General features: G+C 37.7%; 1 non-coding gene across 1 annotated transcript; it reads left to right on the forward strand.

The window, feature by feature from the left end:
- Positions 1 to 4,943: 4,943 nt before the first annotated feature.
- On the forward strand, positions 4,944 to 5,047 carry LOC114622828. The gene has a single exon (XR_003711684.1). It is a non-coding gene; the product is annotated as a U6 spliceosomal RNA (small nuclear RNA).
- The last annotated feature ends 8,671 nt before the right edge of the window (positions 5,048 to 13,718 follow it).

Below are 13,718 nucleotides of genomic sequence, written 5' to 3' on the forward strand. Positions count from 1 at the left end.
TATATTACTGCCCCAGGCCCGAGCTACTGCTCTGGTCCACAGGTTGGGGTCTAGCAAGAGAGAGAGTGGGGATGGAGGGACAAGAGATGCAAAGAATGGAGACAAGACAGAGGGTCTGATCAAGTCACATTTATTGAAAGGAAATCCTGGGTATTTATACGCTTTACCACATGCCTTGCCCTCGTGGACAACCAGGGGAACACAACTGAAGGCACTTTGCCGCGTGCCTTGCAGCGTGGATACCATGTGCACCTTGCAGGTGGGGGCACTAAACAACAAAACAAGATACGTGAGAAAAACAAGATGTTTATCAGAGTGTGCTCAGCTGTTGCAGGCTGTTGGAAACAAGTCTCTTGTCAGGGTATATGGCCTGAGATGACTGCAAAGATGATAGCCGCTTTCTGCTAGGAGTAGGCTCCCAACATATTACGACATGGATTAAGACATGTCAGCCTGGCTTGTTCACAGCTACCTATGTAGTTCTGACAAGTTATTCTCATGGGCATACTTTATACAGCACAGAAAATGCTGAGTTGCTGGGTCAGTCCACCACCTTTTACCACTGTGCCAACAGCTTTAGAGAAATGGGGTCTCATTATAGTTGCCAAAAGAAGGAGGATTGTGGTGACATTTGATAAAGCATGTGCACATAGCAGTCTTTCATAAGGCTCTTGCTGAGCTATGAGCTCAGTAGGTTGTTGGTGTGCTCTTACTGTTTCATATCATGAAATTTTTGTTTAGAAGTTTTCCATCTGTAAATAACGTGTACATGCCTGTAATCCCAGCACTCAGGAGTGTAAGAGGGATGCTAGTTCAAATCTATCCTCAGTTACTTAGTAAATTCTAATCCAATTTAGCCTTTATAGCCAGACATTGTCTCAAAAAGATTAAAACAATGCAAAACCAAACATAAAGCATCTTTCAGTCATTCTGTGAGTATTAATTAACCAACGCATATCAAGTGGAATTGTAGATTTGTAAACTGCAGAAATTCATCTATTGAAGACCTAACCCTACTTCAAAATAAGAATTTATTTATAGATAAGGTCACCAGTAATGTAATTAACTGTGATGAGGTCAAATTTATGCAGGTCTTTAATCTAATAAAACTGGTATCCTCATGAAATGAGGAAACTTTGGCATAGACGTGCACACAAGCAAAATACTATGCAAATACATGATATATTTATAAGTCAAGGAACACTGGGGGTTAACAGAAAACAATAGCAAAGCACAGAACACATCCTCTTCATAGCCTTTAGCAAGAACCACTCTTGATAACACTGTCTCAAAATTCTAGCTAAGCAGCTGACAAAAGTTATGGACTCTCTCACGAGAAACAACGCCAAGTATAAATATGTGTGCATTTTTTGGAAAGAATTCTGGAGATTTTCTCAAGAACAAGTATAAAGGTCCCTATTTTTACAAGTCATCGGCTCTGACACAGACATCTTATTTTCATTCTTCTTTGCCTTAGTTTATTCAGGCAACTATAAAAAAATTAGCATGTAGAGGTTTGAATAAGAAGTGCTCCCTATTGTCTGAACATTTGCTCCCCTGTTCGTGGTCTTGTTTGGAGAAGTTATGGAAAGATGCAGCCTTGGTAGAGGATGTATATCAGTGGGGGTGTGGAGGGTGGGAGTTCAAAACCCCAGCCCAGTTCAAGTGCGACCTTTGCTTTCTGTTCGTGATTCAGAAGGTAAGTCCTCAGCTTCCCGCTCCTGCCACCGTGCCAACCACTCACTACATTGTCCCCACACCTATAAGAACTCTCATCTTGCCAGGTAGTGGTGGTGCATGCTTTTAATCCCAGCATTTGGGAGGCAGAAGCAGGCAGATTTCTGAGTTCGAGGCAGCCAGTCCTATACAGAGAAACCCTGTCTCGGAAAAAGAAAGAAAGAAAGAAAGAAAGAAAGAAAGAAAGAAAGAAAGAAAGAAAGAAAGAAAGAAAGAAAGAAAGGAAGGAAGGAAGGAAGGAAGGAAGAAAGAAAGAAAGAAAGAAAGAAAGAAAGAAAGAAAGAAAGAAGGAAAGAAAGAACTCTCATCTTTCTGGAACTGTAAACCAAAATAAACCTTTTCTTCCAAGAGTTGCTTTTGAACATGAAAAAGGGTAACTGATACATACTATGAGCCACATGGCTGATATTAGGAAGAAAACTGAGGCTCTATGGGAGCCTCTTTTACAAGAGTACTCATACAACCCATGATTGCTTGGGGGCCCTCATGGCCTAACATTCTTCTAAAGTTGGCTTCTTAACACCATCATATTAGAGATTAGGTTTCTACATATACATTTCAGAGTACAAATACACCCAGACCATCTCTTTCAGGAAAGCTTCTTCTGGCTATGCCAATCCATGCTGATTATTCTTTACTCTGCACTTCTACTTCATTCTTAAAATCTACCAACTTAGTCTTTTAGTGATTTGTATTGGCTTCTCATTCTCATTCTTCTTGGCACTTGGACTTCAAAGTCACTGAGGCAAGGATGCATTGTCTTAACACACTGTAGCATCTTTCCGAGAACTTAGAAGTTGCCTGATGATTTGCTTGCTTGACTGAAGCCATGCCATAAATTCATCCCATTATCCAAGAAGGAAGAGAACCTTCATAATTCTACATAAAACATGATCTCACAGGGAGAGTAAACAGACAGTTCTGTGCTTCGCATAATGTGATCAGCCATTTAAGAATAGAAAAAGCAGCAACAAAGCAAACCAAATCCTCAGTACAAACTCAGGCAAAAGACCTGCTTCCCTTCCTCCCCACGGAGAAGACGATCAGATTGAAAATGATTGATTAGCAAGAAACTAATTAAAGGAGAAACTTCTTTAACGTGCTCACTAAGCAAAGAATATGTTTAATTAGTGTGGGAAAATTTAGCATGCCATTGAAATAGATGTTCTGGTCACTCATTCCAACTAATTGGGTATAGAGTGAATTTTGTTTCCTAAGTGATGTTAAAGGACGCACTTCAAAAGAAATCACTCTAATTGTGACTTTGACACAGATAAAAAGGCTACTTCATAGTAAAAATTTTCTTTGGAACTAAGAATGTAGGTCAGAGATAGTGCACTTGTCCAGCATATACAAAGCCTTGGATTTGATCCCCAACACTGAAAAGGAAAAAAAAACTTATCTTTAGCTCATTAATGAGGTAATAAAAAGATGTTATCATTGTTCAAAGGAGAATCCAAAAGAAAAAACATTTTATAGATAAAGAGTCTTTAAATGACTATAAAAATGTAGGCCAAAAAAAAATGGAAGCAAAAATAACCAAGTTTAAGAAGAAAAGAGTCAATGTACTGTCTTTTATTCAGAAATATACCTGCAGGACAAGGAAGATCTCAGAATGGTATTAGTTACCTGTACATTTCAGAGTAAATGCCTCCCATCTTCTCAGAATGGACAGTATTATAAACTCTCAACGATAAGAGGATCATCTAACGGTACAAACTGTCTTGGATGGGTGGCCACTCACTCCTGACTTCCTTTCCTAGTTTACTTGTCTGGCGCTGTGATAAACACCATAGCAGATGTAACTCGGGGAGGAAGGAATTGCTATTTCTCACATGTTAGAGTCTATCATCAACGGAACTTGGCAGCAAAGGTAGAGGCTGAGCAGGCAAGAGGGAAGGCCAAGCAAGCACAAGGTGAGTACTTTACTCTCGGCTATGTCCTTTTAATCCGGGCTGCTACCAGAAGATGCTCCCTACACTCTCGGTGCACATCAGTCAAGGAAGTCAAGACAGTTCGACAGGTGAGGCTCCCCACTCAGGTGATTCTAATTTGTGACAGGTTACATTTAAAGCAAACACCACACTTCTCTTTCTTCTAGTCACACATGGCAGGTCACCATGAGTTACAGTAAATCCTGCTGAAGTGCTGACTCTCTTCCCAGGGAGGCTACTGATCGTTATATCTCATAATTATCTCCCTAGAATAAATTCTTGAATATTTATAACCTGCTTTATATTATGCCCATCTCAATTGTTGACAATTAAGTCATTTGATGAGTCACCTCTATAAATATTTTCTTAATGTTAATTTTGTCCTGCTTTACAGTGGTTTCTATTACACTTCCCTTCCATTTTGTACTTTCCTTGCGCTGTTTGTCAAGCTAAGTTCTCACAAACCACGATTACCCAAATTAATAAACTTTCTCTTCTCTTTCATTACCTTTAATTTTTTATATTCTGAATAAAATCCCCAAAGATATAAGTCTAAACTACTTCCTTATGTTAATGTTCAAATGTTATTTTTTTCAGTTGCCTGTTTTTAGATAAATGTTTATATTCTATTTTGTAGGTAAATGGTCACAATTCTTGGATCTATTTATAATATCATATCCATTTAATTTCTATTGTCATTCAGTTACAGTACATTAAGTATAACTGTTCATAAAGTATTAGAAACTAAAGTTATCTATTGGGAAAAACCAAAGGATGCAGAAACCTAGAAAGTATGTTTTGAGCCAGGCAGTGGTGGTGCATGCCTTTGATCCCGGCACTTGGGAGGCAGAGGCAGGCGGATTTCTGAGTTCGAGGCCAGCCTGGTCTACAGAGTGAGGTCCAGGACAGCCAGAGCTACACAGAGAAACCCTGTCTCAAAAAACAAAAACAAAAACAAAAAAAAGTATGTTTTGGTCCTTTTTCTTTGCCCTGTTGTCTATCACAAATCAGATCTTAGATTTAACTGATTGACTCTAAGAATCAAGTCAATTTACAGATGGAAGGATGAGTCAAGATGTTAGTACATGGACAGAAGAAAGCCTTGCTTTTTAGATAGAACGATTTGTGCTTCCATTCCCATGTATGAGTTTTGGCTTACTCTCCAGCTTAATATTTTGCTCTCCAGCTTAAGGAGATTCACTGGAGCTTAACTGACTTTACTATCCAGCAATTCAGCACTCCTGAATAATCAATTGCTTGCTCAGAAATCATGTGTTTCCTTCAGTGGCACATATATTGAAGTTGGAATGATACAAAAAGATTAGCATGGTGCTTGCAAGAACGACAAGCAAATTTGTGAAGCATCTGTATTCCTTATATTTTTTGGAACACTTGGGGGAAAGAACTTTAGATACTGACTTTCCTGTCATTCTCACAAATTCTAATCTTTAAGTACAATAGAAGCTTTTAATTATCATATCAAGATAATAATTGAAAGTTTTCTGCAGTGGTTGATGACAAAAACAACTTCTAATATCTGGAAGTCAGGAACCCAAATGAACTGAAGAGCACCAAAGGTTCACACCTTAAGTCATGGCAGTGGCTACATTTGGTATACAGAATTAGGGATGAGTTGCTGGTTCTACTCCTGCCTCTGACTTTACCAAATTATGAAATCTCTGAGACACCAGTTCTCTCATCTTATATGAACTCAGTCTAGTGAGTTCTAGATCTAGAAGCATCTATCTGAAGTCTGTTCCCTACCTGCTCCTGGGACACAGACTATCCTTTGTACACATCTTTTTTTTTTTTTTTCAGTTTTATTTATTTATTTTTTTTTAATTTCTTTTTTTTTTTGAACATGAAATGCTTTTTTATAGCGTGTTTTACAAGGGGAGGGGGTAAGAGGGTCCAGGTGGTGGAAAAGTACAAAATCTTCTTGGCCTGTGCCTTGAAACATGTCATGGTCTATATGGTACACTGCCTTGAATTATGATCTACCTGCAGTTCTTCAGAAGATATGGTACACTGCTTGTACACATCTTTTTTAAAGACCAGACAGAACTCAACAAAATTTTCTTACATTGGAAAGTGGCTTGGTGCCGGGCAGTGGTGGCGCACGCCTTTAATCCTAGCACTTGGGAGGCAGAGGCAGGTGGATTTCTGAGTTCGAGGCCAGCCTGGTCTACAGAGTGAGTTCCAGGACAGCCAGGGCTACACAGAGAAACCCTGCCTCGAAAAACCAAAAAGAAAAAAAAAAGAAAAAAAAAGAAAAATAAGGAAAGTGGCTTGGTGACCTGTGCATGAGATTTTAAGTGTTCAAACTATTATTTAGCCATTTTATCTAAGGTATTGCTTGTGTCACACAGCATTACTATGTCATAGGACACTGCCCTGTGTTGTTCCTCATGCCTGTGTCTTTCTACTAGGACTTACTTGGGTGTGTGCTGAAAATTTTCTCTGATACATTAAGGAAGGTGAGACAGATGGTCCTGTGTGCTGGCCGTGCAGCAAGATGCTAGTTACCATGCCTCCAACAAAGGTGCCGCGTCCTTTTCTTACCACCTGAAGATGAAAGCAAATCAGCCCATCACCAAGCTCGCCTCCAGCTTTATGGAGGCAGAAAAAAACTGCACTTTACCATAAATCTTGGTCTCCCCAGGCTCTCAACATGGAATGTGTTATGGCTGTTTACTGTCTCCAGTAAATCCCTGTTACATTCTGTAGTTAGCACCTTCTGGATCTCACAGGCTCTGTCGTAGGCCCCAAAAGAATGAGTTAAAAAACTTAGTGTCCAACTTCAGTTTCACCAGCTAACATTTTCTTATGTCTTAGCCAAATTAGAGATAGTAACCATATTCTATTTTGCCATGATCAAATTTCATTATTCTTATTCATTTTGCTTTCCTGAGAACAAGGGAAATGAAAACTTTATGATAAGGAATGATAGCCAGTTACAATTTATTGCATATATATATAACATGTTAGACAAATAAATAAATAAATGATTGGAGATGTGCCATATTTATAAAGTTCAGAAGTAATTTTCAAGTTTTTTTCTTTCATACCTTAAGAATTTATTCAGCTATGTAAAAATATTAACAGGCTTGCATGGTTTCAGTGTTATATTTAAAGGATATAGAGAGTTTTTATTTTTCCCTTTTTATTGAAAATAGATTCTTTTTACCTAATGAGCTATTGTTTAATATGATCAGAATATGTTAAGTACAAATATAAAACCATATATACATAATAAACCAATATTATACATAGTTGCCATATACTAATAAAACCTTTTTTAAAATCATATGTATTTAAGCTGTTATTCAATCAACACCAAATAGACAACGTCAGAAAGTGAAAGAGATAAACAAATCTGATTGAACTGCACACACCTGCATGTAGAGGATGGGGCCTTCCTTACAACTTCTAGATCCCCTGGACACCAGCAGGCTTCCCTCAAAGCCATTTATCCTGTAGTACTGCAAGATTCTAGCCACCTCTCGAATGGCTGTCATACTCACCGCAGTTGCATTTGCTTGCCAGATCAAGCACAGCATTTGAACTATTAGCTTCAATGAACTACACCAATTATTGAGACAGATTAAATAAATGAATGGGCCATTACTCTTATGAGCAACCTGAGTTAGTCATTAAGGCTAAGTGATTAAAAACTTAAGAGGCCCAATGTAAAGTTCAGAAACAATTTTAAGATCTTTAATGTACAGAAAGACATCCATTATGAAAGCCTGACTAACCAGAATCCTTAATAAATGTATGAGAAATTATGCTTGTAGGAAAGGTATATGCTAAAATTAGCCAAAATGTCTACATATTAAAGGTATCTATTCAACATGGTGTTTGCCACTCTGAAAAGTATGCATAAGTCATAATTCTTATATTCAACTTGTTTATAATTTAGTTGGAAGATAAAAATCACACATATGAAAAATCTAGAGGTAGTTAAATGTTAAATTTTGTATAGTTGGCTATAAAAGCAGATAATTTAATTATTTTAAAAATGTTCTTGGCCAGGTGGTGGTGGAGCACGCCTTTAATCCCAGCACTTGGGAGGCAGAGGCAGGCGGATTTCTGAGTTCAAGGCCAGCCTGGTCTACAGAGTGAGTTCTAGGTCAGCCAGGGCTACACAGAAAAACCTTGTCTCAAAAAACCAAAAAAAAAAAAAAAAATGTTCTTTATAACTCAAGCCCAATCAACAAAATGCATTTTCTTTTTATTGTTTTTAATTTAATATTATTTTTGAGAATTACATAATAAGTACTATATCTACATTACTTCTGCCTCTGCTTTTCCCCTTTCAACTCCTGCTATATACCACCTCCAAAGTTATGATATCTTTAATTATTACTGCTTCATGTATATAAACATGTATGTGTGTAAGTATATACTCATGTATACAAAACCTATGAAATCCATTTAGTTTGCTCATATTACATGCATCCAGTGCTGGACACTTGGGATTGGACAGGCAATGTGGGAGTTTGTTCCTAGAAGAAACTGTTTCTCCCTCTCTCAGCAACCATTGGCCATATGTGGCTCTTCACTAGGGGTGGGACAATGTGGAAATTCCCCTGTTCACATCGGTATGTCAAGTATTGTCATTATGCTGATCTTATTCAGGAAACCCTATTGTTGAAATTTCATGGATGCATTTTCTCTGTCATGACTAGGAAACACTATCAAACAGCATATGTCCTGGGTCTCTGACTCTTAAAAACTTTCTGCCCCTTCTTCCATGATGTTCCCAGAGCCTTAGGTGTAGAGCTTCTGTTGGGACTGGGTATCTCACACTTGCTTATTCTCTGTGTTTTGACCAGTTGTGGATAATAGTCTCCATCTGTTACAAAAAGAGCCTCCCTGGTGAGGAGTTAGAGCTACACCTACCTCTAGATGTAAGGGTAAACATTTAACATAGAGTTAGAAATTATATTAGTTTAGAAAATGGCACTAGAAGGTTCTTCTTTATGTTCCATGGCCTGTGCAGCCATGGGTAATTGGCTAAGTTTATAGCAGCAGGCATGAATTTCCTCCTATTGTGCAAGGTTTAAGTCCAGCTATGCAGCTGCTGGTTATTCTCAAGAATACGAGTGCCAGTATATTGCACTGTTGGAAAAACCTTGGCAAGCCAGTCATTGTTGTAGGCTTTACAGCTGCATAGGTACTGGTTGATTTTCTCTCTTAGCAGTTTGTATCATCTTTGGCTATTATGAGTTAGTCCCCAGAGAGGAGACTTCCAGCTCAGATCCAGTCTCATTTCTTCAAGTACTGTGTCCAAAGTATGTGTTATCTTCAGCTATATCCTTAAATTCTGGTAACTTTTGCCCAGCAACTCTTGACTAACAGAAACTTTGATGTTGTGGCTTCAACAATGACTCAGTGTTATTACATTTTTTGTAGCAGGTGGAGGCAACTACAGAGATACAGTACTGCCCCAGAATACAGAGAGTTGATCACAGAGTGCTCATCTCCAATTGGAACGTTCATAATGTAACCTGTATATCAGAAGCTCAGAAATCACTGTGGAAAGAGCCAGACCAGAGTGAACTCAAACTTCTCTTATAAGATAGAGTCTCCTAGACATGAATCGGATGTTTCACCCATGAAACATCAGCCATGTGATTGCCTAAACAAGTCTTGCATAATGACAATAGTCAACATGCCAATAAGGAAAAGGGAAATTTCACAAGGTCCCATCCCTAGATCTACAAGCAATAAATGGCGCTGAGAAAGGGAGAGTCAGTCTCCTTATAGGTTAGTGGACCCCAGTTGTTCATCACTAAGTACATTAAATACGAATACATAAGAGCAATGCTAACTAGGATCAGCAGATTGTGTGTGTGTGTGTGTGTGTGTGTGTGTGTGTGTGTGTGTGTGTAGCAATAACAATTAAAGGAGAAGAGGTTATGAACTTGAAAGAAATTCAGAGTCTAGGAAGATCTAGAGAGAGGAGAGAAATATAAATCATATAAATAAAATACAAATGTCTGAAGTTCTAAATTTAAATTCTAAATTTAAAATGGCACATTGAAAAGGATTTCTGACCAAAAGTGATACAGTAAAGCACACACAACGGGTTTACAATTAGTTCCATAACATCTTCAGGGAAAACATCATATCTGTTTTAAACAAACCCAAGGAGAGACAAAAAGAGTAGTTACCCCACCTAATATTATGGTAATAACATGACAGTGATATCAAAACCAGCCATGGGTAGTAGCAGGAACACTGTAGAAAACTTTTCCTAAGAAGCAAAGTGCATATATAGCAAGTTCAGTATAATAACATTAACTCAGTAATATCATTGTTAAGTAGATATTATTCTAGACACACTAGATAGATCATCCTTACAAATTGAATCAATGAGTTCTAAGCAAAGATAGTAGATTGTGTAAATACATTTACTTTTGTTACCTTGCAAAACACCATAAAAGTGATGGCAAAAAGGATTTTGCTTAAGTTTTCTAATAGACTTATCTAGAAGAGAGGGGGAGGCACTGTAGTGAAATTATGGAGACTGGGACACTGTCAGACAGGTAGTAACCATCAAAGCATTCTGGAAACACCAATGACTTTTAAGTAGAGTGTTGAAAGGGAACCCAATTTATATAATCAACCTTAAAATACCTTAAGGTTGAGGCATCAGGAATTTCTGAGTGTGGGATGAAAGTAGTGCTAAGATCATAAAGACTATTGAAGATCCTGTTTCAGAACAACCCTTACCAGGTCTACAGCTTTCCCCTGAATTGAAGACTGGAAGCTCTCTCTGTGAGAAAGTGAAGAGAGCTTTGTACTGGAGATACTAGGCTGAGTCAGAGAACAATACAGAAGGGAAACCACGATTAAAATACCGGCCTTTTCTCACTTGGATCTAGAATGTTGGCAAATAAGGCTATCCACAGTCAAGAGAACTTGACTAATTGATGGAACTCTAAAAATACTTATATTACCTATGTTAGGATCATCTAAAACTACCTTGGGCATATCATTCTACAGTTAACTTAAAATTAATAACACTGTACATGCACACGCACATGCACACACATGCACACACATACACACATACACACACACACATGCAATTATGGGTAACTAAATAGGTCTATGGATTTAGCATCTATTAATATATTTACAATGCTGTACCACTCGTCCCAGAAAATATGTACCTATTAACCGTCATGCTCTCTTGAAACTATGATTCTACTCTTATGTCTCTGAACTTGCCTATTCTGGATATTTTATATGTGTAATCATACAGTTTTTAAACAACCATGTTCTCTTCTACCTGGCTTCTTTTACTTAAGATACCAATTATTTTAAGGTTTATGCATACTATAGTATATACAAATGCTATCCCTCCTTTTTAAAAAATTTTTGAGATATTTTATGATATTTCCCACTTCTTTTTCCTCTCTCTGAACCCTCCAAACTCCCTCAAATACCCCTCCTTGCTCTCTTTCAATTTCATGGTCTGTTTTTTCATCAATTATTATTGCTTGCATATACATATATATTCCTAAATATAACCTGCTTGGTTTTATATTTTACATAACATACACACACACACACACACACACACACACACACACACACACACACATACATTGTATGGTGTTACTGGTATAATGTTTTCAGCACTGACCATTTGATATTAGATAATCAATTGATGAGCTCTCCCCTGGGGAAGATTATCCCTCCTATTCTCAGCATTCATTAGCTGCCTTACAATGTTTTCTGTATAGTGAGGCCTCACAAGCTCTTCATATTATGTGTACATACGATGTGACATTAACCATTAATCTGTTGATAAACAGTTGAGTTGTTTCTCTGTCTTGCTTATTACTATAGCATTGAACACCTGTGCAAACGTCTTTATGTGGAGTTATGTTTTCCTTTCTCTTGTCATATATTCTGAGTGGCTTTTTAGTACTTTTTAGTAGTTTTCCTTTTATTGGAATAGTTACTGCCTTATTACTCAATATAAAGAGGAAGCCACTACCCCCTACTATGGGGGAAAATCCTCTAACAGAAAAGGTACAGAAACACACAAACATAGAGGCCAAGTACGGTGTGGTGGTTTGAGTGAGAATAGCCCTCATGGGCTCATTCATTTGAATGCTTAGCCACTAGTTGGTGGAACAGGAATAGGAAGAGTGACCTTGTTAGAGGTGTGTCACTGAGATTGAGTTTTGAGGCTTCAACAGCCCATACCATATTTAGTCTCTGTGTCTCCAACTGGAGGATTAGATGTAAGCCCTCAGTTACTGCTCCAGCACCATGTCTGCCTTCTAATGTCATGCCTCCTGTGTAGTGGTCACAGATTTACCTTGTCAAATTGTATTCAAGCCTCCAACTAAATACTCTTTTTATAAACTGTATTGGTCATGGTGTCTCTTCATAGCAATAGAAAAGCAACCAAGGCATAAGGTGAGGAATTAAGTAGGAAAGGCAAAATCTTAAATATACTTTTAAAGCAGAGTAACAGTGCTTGCAGTGAAACAAAGAAATTGTTAAGCCGAACAAAGTAGAAATAAAAAAGGAAATAGAATAAATTTGGTCTAAAATTGTTATTTTTACAAGAAGAAACACTGTAAAATTTAAAAATATGGATTGTATTGTTTTTAATCATGTAATAAATGAGTGATTAGTATCCCAGTGAAATCAAGCTAATACAGTTTTCCTTTGCTAGTAGGAAAAAAAAAGACGATTAGCTGTTTAACATAGTCGACTTTAGAAACTAAGGAAGCACAGGTTAAGATAGCATTTCATTTTCATCAACAAAGCAATTAAGTTTTAAATGTGACTGCATTGTGAAACCTCAGAGCAGCTATGGTTGCCTGCACAAGAGCGTCACAATATCAGAGTGCTCAACATCGAAGGGTTCTGGGGCTTCAGATGTTTCCACATTATATTTGCCATTTTTAGTGAACTTAGTTTTTAAATACAGCACACACATTTATACTACTTCCATTGTTTAAAAAATGAGATAAGTAAGTTGCAAAGACCTATGAACATTCTAATGATAAACCCTTCAATAGCTTAAAATAGCTTTACTATTTGGAAGTCAGAGTCATATCCATTTTAAAGATGGTCCACAAGTTAACCATCATCACAGTGATAGACAAATATCTTTTTTATTCATCTTTGAGTAGCCTCAAGCCAGTATCTGCTACAACAATACCTAGTTACTGAAAGAAACTCAGTGAATAAGTGTGCCTTTTTTTAAACAATAGTGACATTGGGTGTGGTGGCATCAGTGGAACAAACCAATCCTGTTTCACACTGTCCAATTCTGCCTGAAGACCACTTTCTGTTTTTCAAACAGTATTGACATCTCGCATCACACAAGTGTTCAAGAAATCATTCCTGTCCCAAAATATTCAAAGGAGTTTAAATTTTTCATCACTCCTGAAATGTTAGTACTCTTTACTCACAAAAGAATAGGAAATAGTCATTCCACAGATAATAAAAGAGTTCAGTTATGAACAGGACTCCAATATGACCAACAGTGGGAGATAGTTTGTGAGAATTTTACTTCTATGTGGATTCTTTATTGAATAAAATGAGTTCCCCTTAGCGAGAGAAACACTGTGTCTCTTTTGGGAAAGAAAGAAAGAAAAAAAAGCTATACTGCTCTTGAGATGTTTTGATTAGCTTGTGCTGGGCATATTTCTCTCCCTTGGGCTATGACTCTGCAGCAGTGCTAACCGTGCCTGCCCACTGGACCAACTGAAGAGCCTTAACACATATGTATTTCTGGTTCTCCCACCCCTAACAAAGATTCTGATTTGACTTGTCTGGGGCATGTCCTACATATTGGACATCTTTGAAGCTCCCCAGAAATTTTTGAACATATGGCCAAGTCTAAGAGACACAGGAGAAGGTAAAACAGCAGTGCTGACCTTGGAGAGTTGACTGCGTACTACTAGAATGGAAAAAAGGGATGAGTCAGATGAAATTTCAAAGTAACAGGTAGAATGTGTGTGTGTGTGTGTGTGTGTGTGTGTGTGTGTGTGTGTGTGTGTGTGT

Source organism: Grammomys surdaster, unplaced genomic scaffold, assembly GCF_004785775.1.
Source record: "Grammomys surdaster isolate TR1022 unplaced genomic scaffold, NIH_TR_1.0 191, whole genome shotgun sequence".
Taxonomy (NCBI): Eukaryota; Metazoa; Chordata; class Mammalia; order Rodentia; family Muridae; genus Grammomys; species Grammomys surdaster.